Below are 13352 nucleotides of genomic sequence, written 5' to 3' on the forward strand. Positions count from 1 at the left end.
CTGTGTCAAAAAAATAAAAAATAAAAAAAATTGCCTGCTGGCTGTGGTTGCTCAATCCTCACAGTACTGACAGCTCCAGCTCAACTGTGTAAGAGCAGATGGGGTGAAGGGAAATGATGATGATGGGAGAAAGGGATGTCTTGTTGATAAATATAACACCAGTTGTCTATTTGACAGAATGATGGTGGAAGTGGTCTGATGGAGATACTTGGAGAATTTAACCACCTATTCTTTATAGCTAGTCATTCCTTAGCCCTGTCTACTGCTTTGCAGGTTCATGCACCAATTTCAGCTCTATAAGGTAAATAGCTTCTTCCTAGAGTTTCAATACCACAGGTTTCTAATTAAATGTAAACCTTTAGAATCCCATAATGCAGTGTTCATGAATGGGTCTTTTTTTTTTTTTTTTTTTGTTGCTTCAAGGAGTGCATAGCAGAATTAGGAAGATGTGAGTAAGTAGATATTTATACCTCACCTGGAGAGGGTTGGACACAGAGGAGGGTTTCCTAAGTCAGACCTGGGTAGTGTGATCCAGGAAGGTCTGGAAGAGGGGACACTGGTTTGGGTCTGAAAGGTGAAAAGAAAAATACCCAGGAGTAGAGGCTTGACTTGAATAGGTTGTGGGGAAGTGAGTTTTTCATAGCAAGAGCTTAATATACTTTGAGAATTGCCTTTGGGTGAGATCATGGAGAAGCAAGGCAAGATGGGCTTGAAAAGGTAGCCAGGACCCAGTGACACAGTGCCTTGTGCTGTATTGTGTTGACACATTTGTGTCTTATTCTAAAGAAGAAAAGATTCCACCAAAGAGCTCTAGGTAGAAGACTGATAATTTAGATTGATAATTTAAAAATAACTCTATAATTATAATAGTTATATTTTACTGAGTTTTACAAAGTACAACCTCTCCAGCATCATGAAAGGGACTTTATATATTATTCAAAAATGCTCACGGCAACTCAACAATGTGGTGATATCATCTAATGCTCACAGAGTGTAAGTAACTCTCCTAAAGCAACAGGCAAGCTTTGACGTCTCGTAAGATGAAATCTGACTAGCTCTCTCCCTGCCCTGCTGCCCCAAATGCAGATCTTCATACTCTCCTTGGATTTTTTTCCTCCTAAATCTTACAGTAGTTTACAAAAGTAACAAACAGGGAGTAAGTTTCAAAGCTTCTAAGTGAGCATTGTTCTTGCTGCTCTACAGGACACAGTTGTCTTTAATGTAGTATCTAAAATCATTGTGGAGAACAGTTTGAATGGGATTGACTGAAGGCAGGGATTCTAGTTTAAGAAGCAATTGCGTAGTTTAAGGAAATTTGAATAGGGCTCAGAGCAGTACTGTGGAACAGGGGAAGGAATTTGGGAGGTATTTAGAGGTAAACTGCTGATAGGTCTTGTTGACAGATATTTGTGCAAGGTTAGGACAGAGAGAAATCTAGCGTAGTTTCCAGGATTCTCTCCTGGTTAATGGGCTGGCAGTGGTTCTACTCAAGACAGGGAATACAGGAGGAGGAGTAGGTGTGGAGAAGGTAATGCCTTCTTTTTGCACATGACTTACAGATGGTGAAGTGACCCTAAGACCTCCATGGGGAGCTGTCTAATAGGTGGCTGGATAAATAAATCTGAATTTAGGAAGTGATGATGGCCAAAGATATTGGTTTAAAAGTCATAGATGGCTGGGGAAACAGGGTATTTATTTTCTTAAGATTGGAGAGCTTTAAGTATGTTTGTGGGCTGAGGAGAATAGGTTGATAGCATGGGAAATTTTTGTGTTTTGAATTTTGCCCCCTCCAAAAAAGATATGTTCAAGTCCTAATCCTTGATACCTGTGAATGTGGCTTTATTTGGGAATTGGGACTTTGTGGATGTACTATAATTAAAATGTAAATTAGGATGAGGTCATATTGGAGTAGGATGGGTCCTTAATCCAATATGACTGGTGTCTTTATAAAAAGAGAAACAACACAGACACATGAGGGGGAATGTCATGTGAGGACAGAGACCAAGAGTAAAAGGGCCACAGCTGCAAGCCAAGGAATGGAGAGGGCTGTCAGCCACCACTAGAGGATGGGAGAGAGGCATGCAGCAGATTCTCCCAGCGCACCCAGAAGAAATCAACACTGCGGACATTTGATTTCAGGGCTCCAGCCTCCAGATCGGTGAGAGTAGAATTTCTGTTTTCATAAACTACCCAGTTTGTGGTACCTTTTTTATGGCAGCCCCAGAGGACTAACAGAAGTGTCATAAGAAAGGGGGCCAATGGATAGAAGCAAGCAAGTCCTTGCAAAGCAGGAAGGAAACGAATAGGGTATGGTACGCATATAGAGGGACTGGCTTTATCCAGGAAGAAGCGAGCCCTTTAAATCTTTTCTACTTAAAGGAGGGAAATGGGGAAGAATGCAGACACATTTGCAAGTAGACGAGGAAGCCTTGAAGTTGAGGGAGTTCACTTCTGCTGCCTGTATTTTCTCTAAAGTTGAGAGCAGGGGGTTAAGGGGAGAGTGGTGATGAGGTGGGGGTGGAGGAGCATTAACAATGGTTACCTGTAGGCAGAAGAGCAAAACTGGACCCTTACCTTTCACCATATGCAAAAGTTAACTCAAGATGAATTAAAGATTTAAATGGAAGACCTCAAACTATAAAAATCCTAGAAGAAAACCTAGGAAATATCCTTCTCAACATCAACCTTGACAAGTAATTTTTGGCTAAGTGCAATTGCAACAAAAATAAAAATTGACAACTGGAGGCTAATTAAACTAAAGAGCTTCTGCACAGCAAAAGAAACTATTAACAGAGCAAACAGCCAACCTACAGAATAGGAGAAAAATATTTGCAAACTACACATCTGACAAAAGTCTAATATCCAGAATCTATAAGGAACTTGAATCAACAAGCAAAAACAACCCCATTAAAAAATGGCAAAGACCATGAACAGGCATCTCAAAAGAAGACACACAAGCAGTCAACAAACACGTGAAAAATTTCTCAGCATCATTACATCAAAATATAAATCAAAACTACAATGAGATACTACCTCACACAAGTCAGAATGGCTATTATTAAAAAGTCAAAAAAACAACAGATGCCAGTGAGGCTGTGAAGAAAAAGGAACACTTACACTTTTGGTGGGAATAAAAATTAGTTCAGTCACTGTGGAAAGCAGTTTGGAGATTTCTCAAAGAACTTAAAAAAGAACAACCATTTGACTCATCAATCTCATTAATGGATATACATAAAAAAAATTGATCATTATACCAAAATCACACATCCACCCTTATGTTCATCATAGAACTATTCACAAGAGCAAAGACATGGAGTCAACCTAGGTGTTCATCGATGGTGAATTGGAAAAAAAAAATGTGGTAGATATATACCATGGAACACTACACAGCTATAAGAAATAAAATCATGTCTTTTGCAGTAACTTTGATGGAGCTGGAGGCTATAATCCTAAGTGAATTAACGCAAGAACAGAAAACCAAATGCCTCATGTTCTCATTTACAAATGGGAAGTAAACACGGAATACATACCATCATAAACATGGGAAAGAGACACTATGGGCTACCAGAGTGGAGAGAGAAGGAGGTGGGTGTGGGTTGAAACACTACCTATTGGGTACCATGCTCACTACCTAGGTGCGCTATACCCCCGTAACAAGCCTACAAATGTACTCCCTCTATCTAAAATGTCCTCGGCTCACTGCAACCTTCACCTCCCAAGTTCAAGGGATTCTCCCACCTCAGCCCCTCAAGTAACGGGTTACTGGCCACCATGCCTGGATAATTTCTGCATTTTTAGTAGAGATGGGGTTTCACCATGTTGGCCAGGCTGGTCTCAAACTCCTGACCTCAAGTAATCCACCTGCGTCAGCCTCCCAACGTGATGGGATTAGAAGCATGAGCCACAAAATAATTATTTCATGTGAATATAATTTATTAAGAAGATACATCCATAGTTTCTTTTTTTCAGCATCTATGGTCACGTTTTTAAATGACTCTCCTTTATCACAGAGAGTTATAGAAATAATGGGATTAAAGTTACAAACAAGAAAAAAGTAAGCTTACCTCTACTTCAAAAAGTATTTACTGATGGTAGCTTATTTATCACTGCAACTTAAGTCATATAAACAGGTGTGTATCTAAGGTTCAGAGAAAGTGCAGTAAGAGTCAGTTGAAGGCAATGGTTTCTAGCTCCCCCACCTCCTCTGCATTTGTACACTGAAGACTATCTCATAGCAAGACTGATTCTTAACAGTGGCATAAGAATTCTGGGTGGAAAGTTACGGGGAGTATCAACATCTCTGGTAGAAAGACTTTTCTAGTTTTGTTTGTTTGTTTGTTTGGATTTAACAGAAATCTATACTTTTAGGGAGAAATTGTGAATAGATTTTTGCAGGCACAGGTCTATGGGCTTTTCATCTCGTGGTCCATGGCAAGAAGTGGTCTACTTTTTGACCACCCAAATGGCCATTCCTATCTTCTTCTTTGCTAAAAGAACCCCAGTGTTTTTAGGTATATGGCAGCCATGTGCTTAGCTCAGATGAACCTTGTGGGATTCATGAAAATGATGGAGAAGGAAAGAAGAATGGTGTTTCAATAATACTACTGACACACTCTTGAAGATGAAAGCAAGGCAAATACTAATTTATGGTAGAATTGAACCTAGGCAGGACAAATGACCTTTTGAATCCATATTAAAAAATCATATCAACAACGAGAATGTGAATTGGGAGTCAGTGAGACCTGATATCCAACTCTTTCATTCATTTGTTTGGTAAATACTTTTAGAAAATCTTCTACCAACCAGGAATTGTTTTAGTGTTTTTGTTGTTTTGATCAACAAACAGGCTTGATTCTCAGCTTCTGAAGCTCATGTGGGGAAGATAGATACAAATGAATAAAAACATGAGCATCTAATTCGAAATTACGCTTATTGTTAGAAGGAAAAGAATAGAATGAGGAGAAAATAACAGGGCCCACTTGGACTGAATGGTCAGTGAAGGTCCAGGAATTAAGCCCTGGAAAGAAAATAGTGAGGTTTTCTAGACAGAGGGAACAATGTGTGTGATGGCCCAGATTTGAGAAAGAGCTTTGCCTGTTTAAGGTACTGAAATTAGGTGCTGCGTCAGGTGTGCAGGAGGTGAATGGGGTGGGGTGGTATAATGTGGCATACGATGAGGCTGGACACAGTAATGAGCTTGGATTTGACTCTCTGTGCAGTGGGAGCTTGACTGACAGCTTTCAAGCAGAGGAGGGATATTATCTCATTTCCATTCTTGATGGAGAATGCATTGAAGGGAGGCAGAATTGGGAACACTAAGAAAGTAGCAAGAAGACACTTGAGCTGCATGTTTAGGACTGGAAAGTGTGCTGGTTTTAGACTCAGTCAGACATGGGTTTGGATCCTGATTCGATCTGTTATTACTGGCCGACTTACACCCTTGAGTCGTAGTTTATCTGAGCTGCCATTTTCAAATTTACCAAGTGAAAATTAAGTAATATTTAGCTTATAGGTTGGTGAGATTAACTGGGTTAGGTTCATATGTCTTAGAACAGTTCTGGCACATATAGTGACCTTTCAAAAATGTTAATTGCCTTTTCTTCCTTCCTGGGTATAAAGGGCATGACACTCTGCTTCTTAAAGGAGAAAGTATCTGTGGCATAGATGCCAATACGTTGGTGACAATAAGGCAGAGAAAAGACATTAAATCCATGTTTTAGGTAGTATGTGATGGAGTGAGAGGCATCTGTTAGCATTTGCTTCAAAATGTTAAAAATTTTATTTGCATTGTAAAAATAATGAAAGCCAATTAAAGAGAAACTGAAAAATATAAGAGTAGAAAGATTTAAAAAATTAAAAAGCCACAGTTCAAACACATCTACCAAAAATGTTTTTCTTTGCCTCCTTGCACTGCGGATAATAACATCTGACAGTGCCCACTTGTTAGGGATGCTGAAAGAAAGATGAGATAATATTTGAAGAAAGTGTCATAATTTCTGAGTAAAAGATGCAACCTAAATATGTGCACTGTTGTTTCATAGCCACTTTCAAAATTATTGTAACAGGTGGTCCTCTTTTGGCTTGGTCAACCATTCAGTGCCTCCAGCTTTGCCCTAATGTGAAGAAAAAGAAGGCATATTGACTAAGATAACTTTGACAGCTCAAACATTACTATCTTAGGAGCTAAATGGACTTCATGCCTTTTGAATAAATTATTTCACTCAAGAAACATGTTGACTATGACAACCTGAGGATTTCATGCTCTGTTGCTCTCAAGATGAATTGAAATTGGTTTCTTATTTTAATGAGAAACAGTTAAAGTGGGCTTCTGACAGCTGGTAACTGGAAAATTTTCAGGCACCAAAGAAGGAACTGGCTGAGAGGCTGTACATACACAGTGTCATATAAAACCCCATTGTCTACGCGACTAATATCACACCACAGGAAATCAGCATTTGGGTGTAAATATCTTCCAGTCTTTGGAAATACAGTGTGTACTATCCAGTTATTTAGTCTGTGTCATGAAATATGAAAATAGTCCAGGAAAGACACATTCCACTTGACCTTTGCAGAATGATTTAACAGAGTTAGCTTGATACAAAAATATGAGAGTAATTGCTGATAAAGGCAGAATTGTGGCTTCCTTCAGATCCTCCTTTCTTTGGAAACACTTCACAAGCTTGATTAACTCTTTAATGTTTTTGTAATTGGTGGCGTTTGTCCCTGGGGCCATATTGCCAGCCTCGGCGTTGGGTTCCGTTAGCACAGAGATTCCATATCTCCTAGTTTTTCATCCCCTTTCAGCACTCATCTTGATATCCTTGTCTGTATAATTAGGCAAATGTGCTTTCAATTGTTTTTACGTGTGTACACATTTCACCCCTCTTACTGCTATCTTGTTTGATGTTTTATGGGCTAAATTTCCCATTGGTGGCCTCCTCCACTTAGAGAGGTGCCAATGTTTGTTTCTGTATCCACTTATGATTCTATCAGTTCCATCTGCAGGTGTAACTGAATATGGTCCTTTATTTTCCAGATGAAGGCTGGGCTGCCTGGGTTTTCTAGCTGAAGACTTTATTACCCCACCATTTTGCTCACCCTTATTTATTTATTTTATGGTGTTATTCTGATTTAAAATGAAACATAGACCTACTTGAAAAAATTTGGTGACTGTGGGAAAGTTTAAAGAAACTTCTTTGTGGTTTTAGATGCAGTTGTCCCTCAGTGTCCATCTCCCTCATGCCCCAAGTATTTCAATGCATACTCAAGTCCGTGTATTGGAAAAGTTGGCCCTTCTTATACGTGGGCTTCTCATCCTGCAGTACTATATTTTTGATTTGTGTTTGGTTGAAAAAAATCCACAGAAAAGTGGATCCATGCAGTTCAAACCCAAGCCTTTCAAGGGTCCACTGTATTATAATTGCAACCATCAGCTTACATGATTTCTTCCCAGAAGCCTCTCTGACCAACTACTCACCCAGTCTCTTCCGATAATATCATGGGGCTTTATTTCCATTAGAGCATGCATCGTTACCTGATATCATCTTACTTATTAATTTGTGTTAATTGTGAGAGTGGGGATCTTTTTTGTCTTTTTAAATGGTACTTCCCCTGTGCCTGTAGTGCCTGGGACATATTTGGTCCTCAATAAATGTTTGCTTAAAGAGTAAATAAACTAATTTATTATTTTAAAATATGTTTTCCTTAACATTTAAAAATATGAAAATGTTACAATGTAATTGTTGGGTTTGTGTTTCCTTTGTACTTCCCAGCATTTCTTTTTAATAAAATCTTTTCGGTGACAGGGTCTCATTTTGTTGTCCAGGGTGGAGTGCAGTGACATGATTATGACTCACTGCAGTCTTGAACTCATAGGCTCAAGTGATCCTCCTGCTTCAGCCTTTCAAGTAGCTAGGGCTACAGATGTGTGCCACCATGCCAGGCTAATATATATATCTTTTTCTTTTTCTATTTTGAGGCAAGTTCTCTGTCACCCAAGTTGAAAGACAGTGGCACAATCTCAACTCAGTGCAGCCTCAGCTTCCGAGGCTCAAGCAATCCTTCCACCTCAGCCTCTTAAGTAGCCAGGACTGCAGGCACATGCCACTATGCTCAGCTAATTTTTTTATGTTTTGTAGAGATGGAATCTTGCTGTGTTGCCTAGGCTGGTCTCAAACTCCTGGCCTCAAATGATCCTCCCACTTCACCTCCAAAAGCACTGGAATTACAGGCATGGTCTTGTAATGTTCTATCAGCCAGGATAGGCTGGGTGATGCTGCTGAAACAAACAACTCCAAATGTTAGTAGCTTCACTAAGGATTATTTCCAGCATGGATTATTTCCATTTTATGTGTCTGATATGAGTTGGCAGCAGAGCTTTGCTCATCACAGTCACTCAGGGACCCCAGCTGATGAAAGTTTTATTTCTACATATGCTTTCAGTGTGGCTGGGACAGGAGAAGGTAATGTGGTAAGTTAGACGTTGATTCCTAAAACTTTGACTCAGACATGCTGCATTTCACATCTGCTCACATTTTACTGACCAAAGCAAGTCACAAAGACTAACCTCACAGAGGGTGGGAGGAGTGCATTCTTGCCATGTGCTAGGGCAAAGATTTGAAATTATTTGAACTATAGCACTCATAACTACCACACAGGTTAAAAGCACACATAGGAAACAATGAAAAGTAATTTTTTTTCGAGACAGAGTCTTGCTCTGTCACCCAGGATGGAGTGCAATGGCGTGATCTTAACTCACTGAACCCTCCGCCTCCAGGGCTTAAGTGATCTTCTGCCTTAGCCTCCCGAGTAGCTGGAACTACAGGTGTGAATCACCATGCCCAGCTAGTTTTTTTTTTTTTATTATTTTGTATTTTTGTTAGAGACAGAGTTTCACCATGTTGGCCAGGCTGGTCTTGAACTCCTGGCCTCAAATGATGAATCCTGCCTTGGGCTCTCAAAGTGTTGGGATTACAGGGGTGAGCCACCGTGCCCAGCCAGTAATTTTATTTCTTACGTTAGACCCTCAAGTCCTTCTATGCATGGGCAACCGCTGTTAGCAGGCTCTCATATATAATGTTTAAACTTTTCCCTTCATGTATAAGCATATGTGGTGTGTAAGTGGGTATATGTATGTATCCCTTTTTGTTCTTTGAAATAAGGATGTTCAATAAACACTATTCTGTCTTTTTTGATTGTTGGATTATTTTGTCATTTTATTTCTGCATAGCATATGTTGGAGACCTTTCTATACCATATCAAATAGTTTTTGTGCTTGCATTAGTGCTTAATTGGTTAAATGTAGCATAATTCATTTACCCACTCCCTTTTTGACAATGAAGTAGGGTGCTTACAATCTTTTCTTTTGATAAACAATGCTAACAGCACTCTTAGAGGAAGCGGTTGTGATAATAGTGTAACAAAAACCAGCTTGGCTTGACACCAGAAAGATCTGGTTTGCAACCCCAAGTCCCACTGATTAGCTGAATAGGCAACTCATTAAACCTCACTCATCTTGGTTTTCTCAACTATAAAATAGAGACATTAATTTATCCCTCCAAAAGTTGTCATGAGAAACAGCAGAGATAATTTTCCTGGAACCTAATGGCTGTTCAATAAATATTTGTTGTCGGTTGAGTGTTTCAAGTCATTTAACTTGAATGTAAGTGCTTGTTCATATGAATCTTATTATAATAGAAGATAATGGTTAGCAACCACTCAAATGTATGGAAGTCAGGAGATTCTTTCATTCTTTTTCTTATCTCATATTTAAAACCTGAATTTTAAGAGAAAAAAATGTGGGTTTATTAATATTATGATTTCCAATAATGAAGGCACACCAATACGACTGGAGGCATGGACGTAAACACACAAAATGACACCGTCATCAGGATTCTTGAGTGCATGCAAAAATAACCATGGAGTAGTGGTCCTGGATGGGCCTTTTAGTCCTTGCAGTATTATATATTCCAGATTGCTTATAAACCCATATAAAGAAAGAGAACAAGGTAGAACAGGGCCAGTGGAGGGAGGCCTAGCTTTAGGCTGTGACCTAGGCATTTTTCTCTAACAGTTTATGTTTAATTCCTGTGTCTTAACTGAAAATGAGTACAACATGAACCATCCTGTTATGGTAAACCATTACCTACTGGAAAGTCAAATGAGGTGCAGGTGAATAAAAGAGCAAATAATTGGTTGCATTTTTTTTCTTTTTGGCCGAGTGTGTAGTTCTTGCTTAAGTGTACATGTGGTGTCCTTTGATCTATTCTTGTTATTCTATTCTATTCTATTCTATTCTATTCTAATCTATTCCATTCCATTCTATTCCATTCCATTCTATCCTATTCCTTTCTGTTCTATTCCATTCCATTCCATCCTATCCTATCCATTTCATTTCATTCAAAGAATGCTGGCCATGACCCGTACATGAATTTCATGACTGATTAAATGGGCCAAGATTCACAGTTTTAAAACCCTGCCCTAAAAGCTTTCCCTTTGTTCTGTAACTTGACTAGCTGGCCACATAGATAGTGATGTCATATCACCCAAATTTATATCTTCACCAGAGTGGCACACTTTTCTTTTCTCATACTTCATTGAACAAAGCAAGTCACATGGCTATTCTAACTTCAAATGGGGCCACTCAACTTCTCCAAGTGGGTGTCGGAAAGGCAACTCAGTAATAAACCTAAGTAGACCTCCTTAGTCCCTCTTTGCCACAATCTGCTGCTACTTTACTGCTGCTCTTTTAAGTAAATGGCATCACCATTTGCCCAGTCGATCATGCCTCTGTAGGAGACATTACTGACGCTTCTTCTCTCACATGACATATCTAAATTATCAGTAGGTTCTGGTGGCTTTGTATTAAAAATATATGCTAAATCTAATCACCTTACATTGTTTCCACTGCTGACACCACCCTCTCTTAGCTAGTCCACTGCCTCAATATACCCCAAATGGAATCTTTGTTTTCTCTCTTGCCACCCACTTCCAGTCTATAATTCCACAGTCTATTTCCAGTCAAATCTTGTAACTTCTGCTTCCGGTGACTTTTTCTCAAACTTAGAATAAAATTTAGTGTTCCTCAGATTGTGGTTTATAGTCTCTGTGTGTGTGTGTACGTGTGTATACATGTGTATGTAGGGATGACTTGTTTATGATGCTAAAGTATTTTTCTTACTTTGAATTGCAGTTAAAAAAAATTGAAAATACCTTGGATGATTTGGCCCCTGGGTTCTTTTATAACCTGTTTTGTTCTAATCCTTTCACTCAGCTCTAACCTTGCTGACTTCCTTGCTATTTTGGAACACTCCAGGCACACTCTACCTCAGCACTTTTGTATTCTGAGTTTTTTCTTTCCAAAACATTAATCCTCTAGATATTCTACAACTGCAGTTTCCTTTGCCAGCTTGGAAACCCTCTCCCTGTTCCTCTTCATCAATTTCAGAGGCCCTAAGGGTTGATTCAAAGCATTACATTCTAGAACGAAGAATTCTAAAAAAAGAAAAAATGGATGGGGGCAAAACTTATGTGTTATCTCCTTATAGTCCTTTATTTTACATATATAATATACTTTACATATTATACATATATACACACACATATATGTGTATATATATAAATTGCTACTATACTACTTGTGACTAAATCCAAGAAAGGCATATAAAGAAAGTTAAGAGTCTGCCTATCTCTCTCTAGTCTCCCAATGTTAATCATATCCTACTTACTCCTTATGCTCATGTAAACTTTATTTTTTCACCTAACGGTAGATCACGGATAGCCTGCTAAACAATATTGCAAAGGGTGGGTCTGTCATAATTAATTACACCATTTCCTGGTGCGTGAATGTAAACACACTGCAGTAAACACTCTCTCTCTTTCTCTCTCTCTCTCCATCCTTCCAACCTTGTGCTTTTAGCTCCATTGGATAGATTCCCAGAAGTGGGGTTGCTGGAGCAAGGAACTCTATTTTCAGTTGACTCCCCATGCTCTACAGTAGCCTACCATCATTTCCCCCTTAGCACTGGGCCATGTTGGCTCCCACCCCCACCCATTCCAACAAAGTGCACACAGGATGGAGACAGCAGGAGGGGAAGTAGCTATTGTGGCTCCTGACCTAAGTTGTTTGTTTATAGTGACCCAACCTCAGAAGCTGACAGCCTGCTCCTTTTGACTGCTGACAAAAGAGGCAATTAATATAAAATTCATGTGCTTTTTGGGATTCTGTTCTGTACTACGTTCCTTTAAGAGAAATTTGAACAAAACTAAAAGCACCTGGATTTAGAAAAAATGTTACATAGTTTAAAAGAAGTGGCAGAATGAGACGCTGTTAAATGCTATTCAAAATCCCATGAAATTATACTGGTGGTCTACATACCCCTGGATGTTTGACAAAGAGTATATTAAATATATTACTAGAGTACCTCAATGGTATAGACAAATTTTTAATATGATTCCACCAGATAATTTAGAATTTGAATCTAATTCTACTAGAATTCATCTGGCATTAATGTAATGTAATAACTTTTTGATTTTTCCTTTCTATCTTTTCTTTCATGATTGACTGCTTCTCTGCCTTATCATTTAGAGTTTCCAAGTTCATTGATTTTATTATTTTTCAAGCCATAAATGTTTGAAAATTAAAAAAAATCTGTGGTTAAGAAAAAGTTTAGTTTTAGAGTAACTGGAGTGAAGGCAGCAACAATGACAACAAAAAGTCAAACTCAGAAGAAAATACGTGGACCAGAGAAAAGTATCATGAAAAAATTGCTCTAAGTAAACCAAGGATAAATAGACAAAACAGATTGTCAAACACATATATTTAATGGCAAACTGTATATTCCACTTTAATATGTACAAAATTAATTTTATCGACTTGATTAATATAATATATACAACCTGAAACACTTTCTATAACCCTCAGTGAATATAAGTGATATTTCTGGTATCAAAATGGTATAATTAATAAAGAAAGAACATTATTAAATGATTCTACATGGCAGGATTGGCTCTGATTTTACTATATCAGAGATCTAAACTCAGCACCTAGGGTACTGATCAAATAAACATTAAGAAATGAAAGGGAATGTCACGAATTTATTATTGTTGACTATGTTCTCTTAGCCTTTTTTTCTCTAAGAAAATGAAGAATTTGATTCTAGAAAGTGGTGGGGGTGTTGTAGAAAACACGAGACTATAGTGCTATCGCTTCTATTCTGATCTCGCTCAAGTTTATCAGGGAAAATTAACCTTGGCAGCCTATTCAGCAACTAAATCTTGATATTTTTCTGGCTTAATTCATAACATAACTGTATGCTATTGCTCTGTGTTTATATTTTCCATCCATTTCTCAC

Source organism: Aotus nancymaae, unplaced genomic scaffold (assembly GCF_030222135.1).
Source record: "Aotus nancymaae isolate 86718 unplaced genomic scaffold, 86718_ANA_hifiasm-v0.15.2.pri h1tg000008l, whole genome shotgun sequence".
NCBI lineage: Eukaryota > Metazoa > Chordata > Mammalia > Primates > Aotidae > Aotus > Aotus nancymaae.